We start from the raw sequence: 6,000 nt of genomic DNA, 5'->3' as shown, positions 1-6,000 counted from the left end.
GTGTAGAACCTTTAAAATCTCACTTCTCTCATTGATTTACTGACTTTTGAAATCTGTCTTTACTTCTCAGGAATAGTAGGAGGGAACTTCTTGAAAATCTCCTTGGTCAGAAAGTGTCTGCTTAGAGCATTACTGTAAATATTAATGTAAAGCAGTTTGGATTTGCTTTTCTTCACAATGTCTACTGCAAGGAAGCAAGGCCAAAACTTAAATCCTCCTCTTAATTTACTTCCAGCACACTTTCCCACTGGGACCGCTGTGAATTGAGGTTGCATAATACAATATTCATATTTAATTGTTTCTTGCACTGGAAACAAAACTATGGCAACCGCAGTAAACATGTCATGTTTCATAACTCTTTAAATACATTTTAAAAAGCATTTAAGCAGAGGTCTGAATTTTTATGAGCACTTGGACGCCTTCAGAAATAGAGCTGACATTATGAGTGACTGATGTAAAGGTGATCATGGTCCTGCTTTAACCAAAGCCCTGGGAAATCTCAAAGACCTCAGGCTTTTTGTTCTATAAAACAGACACTATAAATAAAAAGAAAGGAAAATTAAATAAATAAAATCAAAGACAAAAATATGGGGAAAAAATGAAAAGTTTCTTGTTCTGTTAAACATCACTTCGGAAATATTTGAAAAGAAAAAAAACACAGGAGGATTAATAATTTTGACCTCAAATGTATATACATTAGACTGCACAACATATCAATTCAGCATCAATATCGCAGCGTGTGCTTCCGAAATATTCACATCGCAGGATAAGCAATATGGTATTATAGTTGACTATATAGTCGATTATAGTCTATGCAGGGTTTAATCATAATGAAGTAAAAGTTTATCATTTGGCATGCGTTTTTAAAGTTTAGCTTTTTTTCATTCATTTTATAATTTACAGTACTTGTCAGCTTTTGTATTGTTATCAAAAATATAGCTGCAAATAAATATGATTATATTCTATAATACACGTGATTTATTTATAAATGTTTATTAAATAAATATCAGCTAACACATTTAAAACAATATTTTAAGAGACTAATATAATAAACTATTAGCTTAACTTAATGAATTTTACAGCAATGTATTGTTAAATAATAATAAATGTTATTAATTATAAAAAGTAAACTATTTTCTTTGTATGCTTTTCAGTTTATTAAAAACTATTTTTAATATTTTGTTAACTTTTAAATGATCATATTTACTTGAAATGAAATTTAATATGCAATGAAATATATTGAAAATAGATAGCTATAAAAACATACGTGGCCACTGGAATGTTAGAATTTACTGGATTTAAGAATTTGAGTATGTTCATTTTCATTTTATTGTATAAAGGTCTGATGCTATTAATTGAAATGTCAAACAATAAATCAAAAAATGTATTTTAAGTTTATCAGTTTTACTTTTCAGTTTACAAAAACATGTTTGAAAATAGTAATCTTAAGCAAGCATCTCCTACATTCACTCTGCGTAAAAAAGCAAGAAACAAACAAACAAAAAGAAAAAAAAGCATTTCTTCAATATGCATATTCTGACTCTGAATATACGAGTGCCGCATGGATGTTACCGACTTCTTCTGGTGCAACATTATTCATTTATTCATTGTGAAGATGTTGAACAAGAGGCCAGTCATTGTATTCTCAGAGAGCTCTTGTGTGTTTTGGCAGTGCCTGTCTTGAGTCCTGCTGCATATTTACAAAGAGCACAGCCATATGTAAATGACAAAGCAGTGCATCACACAAAAGACCCTCTCATTTCCAAACACGGGGCTTGGATTACAAGCATTTTGCTCTCTAACCTGTTTACCACTTGAGGGCTTCTGAGATGATCTTGTATGATGGGCAAATCACAATAGCTGCTCAATAGATGACGTCACAGGCCTGAATTACACACAAAATAATTATTGTTAATATTCTAGTCCCAATAATAAAAATTAAGAAAATATATTTATCTTTTTTATATCATATGCAAAATTCTTTATCCACAAACAAAATTTTCTTAAATCCTCTCCCATGACGGCATGAGGAATCATGCTAACGTTAAAAATGTGGTTAATGTTACACAGGCAAAACACATTCGTCGACGTTAGTCTGACAAAAAATGAAACTCATAATCACTGAAGCTGTCAGCAAAGCGAAAATAACCACTTAACTTACATCGTTCCAGTAACTTGTTTATGATGAGAAATATCGTGTGAAAACAGTCACTCTGGGCGCACGTTTTAATTGGTTTCACCGGTTTCAACTTCTCCAGCGATTTGAGCTGTGACGCCTCTGATTGGCCATTTTGTTCCTAAAGTCAACAGAAACGTGTGTAATTGGCTATTGCTATCATCAATTCTGCAAAAATAAAACGTGTAAGGTTTAATTAGTTTTTCATAGTGTAATTTTATTGTGCTGTGGATTTTCTTGTCCCTTAAATTTGTGGGAAATTTTATTTATCTGGCATTTGTATACATATAGGAATTGGGTACGCTAAAATTGTTCTTAGTGTATGAATGTGAATGAGTGTGTGTGGATGTTTCCCAGAGATGGGTTGCGGCTGGTAGGGCATCCTCTGCGAAAAACGTGATGGATAAGTTGGTGGTTCATTCCGCTGTGGCGACCCTGGACTAATAAAGGGACTAAGCTACAAAGAAAATGAATGAGTAATTGAATGAATATATTAGTATACTTTCCAAGGTTTAAAATACGAGAGTAGACTTGCTCTCTTTCCTTCAGTTTGCTTTTTTTTTTAACAGGGCTCATATTTAAAATACATTCTAATGTATTTCATATTAATTAAACAAAATCTAAAATACAGTACAAAAATAAAATTAAAACAATTTAAAACAACACAATCTTTAAATAAATCATTAAAATAGAAATAGATTTAAAAGAATTTAATATATAAAATATAATAATTCCAAGTGTGTGTGTGTGTGTGTGTGTGTGTGTGTGTGAGAGAGAGAGAGAGAGAGATGTTTAAAATATGCATCATTTATTCATTCATTCATTCATTCATTCATTTATTTTCCTTTGACTTAGTCCCTTTATTCATCAGGGGTCACCACAGCCGAATGAACCGCCAACAATTCCAGCAAATGTGCGCTTATTCATGCATTATTTTTTGATTGTTACAAAACTAAAATGTAAATAATTTTTTTTAAATCACTAAGCTTTAAAAAGACCTAACAAATCTTTCAAATAGCCTACCTTTGGGGTATATTAGAGTTGTTGCAATAAAAGACTGTACTCAAATATGATATTTTTAAAAATACTTTCTATTCTTTTTGCATACACTAAAAATAAATCTTTCATATTCAATTTTCATATTATGCATTATTGCTTTAAATTTTGGCAGTTCATCTGTGGAGAGTTTTTTTTTTCTGCTGACCTGAGGCTGAGACTGAGAGTAAAAAAAAAAAAAAAAAAGTCTTCTCCAGCACATTCTTCTCTTCATCTCTTCTTTGCCACATTCAACACATTCACAGTCAGGACTACCAATGGTGTCAATGAGAGCATATCACATAATTGTAGCACTCCATCTTGTTCCAGCACTCCACCAACACTGCACCACATCCGAATAGGTGAGAATAACCATTAAAATGCAAAAAATTACTCAACATGCAGCATCTCAAGCTGAAGTTGGATCTCTTTGTGATGAAGCACTCGACCCCCCCAGAGCTGATCTTCACAAATGGCCTCTTGCAGCAGAGCTGGTGTGGCGTTTGTGGGCTCGGCTGGGCGGACGCTTATAAATCACCAGTGGGTAAAGGGTTTTTAATGCAGCACTCTGCGCTCGCTGCCTCCATTTTCTGTCACAGCGCAGTAAAAGATGAGAGGCCCGGAGGGAATATTGCAGCCCCCGAGATGCTCAGAGCGGAGCTGTAGGTCATGCTGTGTGCCTCTCAATGGATAAATACATAAATACATGCAGCCATGCAATGCTAGACGTAAACACTGCTGCGATATGAAAATGCACGAACAAAAATTGTTTCAGGAAGGTTTAGGTTTTAAGGAAATGTCAACTATGTATTGATAGGCATTCATGTTAAAAAGGTTTGTGGTCATTTTTTGTGAGAAAAAAAATTGAAAATAAGTAAAAAATAAACATAGGCCAACATATTTCTACATTACAAATAAATAGACAGATAGCTATGGAAAAATTTGGTTCTCAGTTATATTATTATTACTTTTGCATTTCAGTAATTGTAGTTTGTTTATATTTGTTTTATTCTGTAAATTTCTAATGAAATTTATTCCATACACTGCAAACAAATGATTTTCTTACCTGAATTTTTGTCTTGTTTCTAGTCTGAATATCTAAATATTCTTAAATCAAGAAGCCTTTTAGCAAAACATATCTGTCTTGATTTAAGAAATAAATAAAATATCTGTCTTGATTTAAGAAATAATACGGAAGAATTAAGTTTTTTTTATCAAGCAAAATAATCTGCCAATGTGGTAAGAAAAATAATCTTGTTTTAAACAAATATATTTTTCTTATCTCATTGGTAGATTATTTTGCATGTTTGAAGATAAAACTCACTCAATTTAAGCACATTATTTATCAAAACGACAATATTTTTACTTGTCTAGAAAATGCTTCTTGATTAGCTGATTTTATACTTCATTTGCTTTTATTTTTACAATTATAAATGTTTTTATATTTACAGTGTGAAAATGCTTGTACTAATTATTCAAATAAAATTTATATTTATCAGAAATTTTGCAGAAAACTTGAAAACATACTCTAATAATTATTTCAAAATTAAACACACACACTCAAACAGCATCATGGATTCATGTTGAAACATTCTTACAAACATTCCCATATTTTATTGTCTACATTTATACATATTTATGCAATTGCAGTGCTCAGCATAACTGAGAACAGCACATTTTGAAAATGAATATTTGTATCCATTTCTCAGTAAATATAGGCAATGTATTTTGGTGCCTTTTAACAAAATAGATTTATTAAACAGATATATTTATTGAAATAATATTTCAGTTTCCAAACATATTTAGAAATTGAAAGATAATACAAATAGATTCAAGCAAAATATTGCAAAAAATAAAATAAAATAAATTACAACCTACAAAATTTCAACTAAAATTTTGAATGTTTTTCTGCTTCTTTTGATTTTTACTCTTTTAAAAATTTGTATTTAATATTTTTTTTAATGTATAAATTTGACTGTACTAGTTTTTGGACCATTATTCTAAGTTATTTTGTTAGATAAGCTCCAAATTTGGCTTCAGTACTGACTAATCATATGTATATGCACAAATAAATATTGTATAGCTTCCTATATAAAATATGAATTTAAAAGAAAGATTTGTAAGGGGTGTACTTATATATGCTGAGCCTTGTAATTTGTTGATGGCGACCCCAGATGGTCCTGTTGTAAAATTTCTATATGATGTTTATTCAAACTGAACAAACACCACACAGATCTCCAAAACTGCAGCATCTGTTTCCAACAAAACAGAATGTGTTTCAGGAGGAATAATTTTGCCTTTTCAAATGTTTGAGCAGAAAAGATAATGCATGACTCTAAATTGCCGCCGAGCCACAGCTGTTGTGAATGCAAAGCAATCAGCCAAGGCTCAGAGAGGGCAGAGCGTCCTCATCCAGCGCAGCGGCACCAGTCCTTTAAGAACAACTCCTGCTTTCAGATTGAAAGATATCTTACAGTTGACTTTCATTCAATGACCTCTGGAGGAGCAGGCTTTGGTGGAGACAGCCACGTCCTTCACCGCTGAATACAAGCGCGCTGCTCTTTGGCATTAAAATATCTGGAATTTTCTAATATCAGATCATGTAGACAAGCTTTGTTTCACGTTTCTCTTCATGTCGCATTCAGAAAAACAAAAAGAGCCTAAAAGGAGACAGAAGAAGCTGCGTTCTGATTTATTGGGTCCCTATGCAGTGTTTACTGCTCCCTATACGCTGGTGAAGTTGTGTTGCATTCATTCATTTTCTTTTCGGCTTAGTCCCTTTTTAAATC

The 6,000-nt window shown here is 32.1% G+C and overlaps 1 long non-coding RNA gene across 1 annotated transcript; it reads right to left on the bottom strand.

Annotated features, from left to right (window-relative positions):
* Positions 1–275: 275 nt before the first annotated feature.
* Positions 276–2,288, bottom strand: LOC141380683 (uncharacterized). The gene is made up of 3 exons (XR_012399338.1): positions 2,162–2,288; positions 1,804–1,885; positions 276–1,690 (listed from the first exon to the last, which is right to left on the bottom strand). It is a non-coding gene; the product is annotated as an uncharacterized lncRNA (long non-coding RNA).
* Between the last annotated feature and the right edge of the window lie 3,712 nt (positions 2,289–6,000).

Source organism: Danio rerio, chromosome 24 (assembly GCF_049306965.1).
Source record: "Danio rerio strain Tuebingen ecotype United States chromosome 24, GRCz12tu, whole genome shotgun sequence".
Lineage (NCBI taxonomy): Eukaryota > Metazoa > Chordata > Actinopteri > Cypriniformes > Danionidae > Danio > Danio rerio.
The sequence above is the reverse complement of the archived record's forward strand: the minus strand, read 5'-3'. Positions and strand labels throughout refer to the sequence as shown.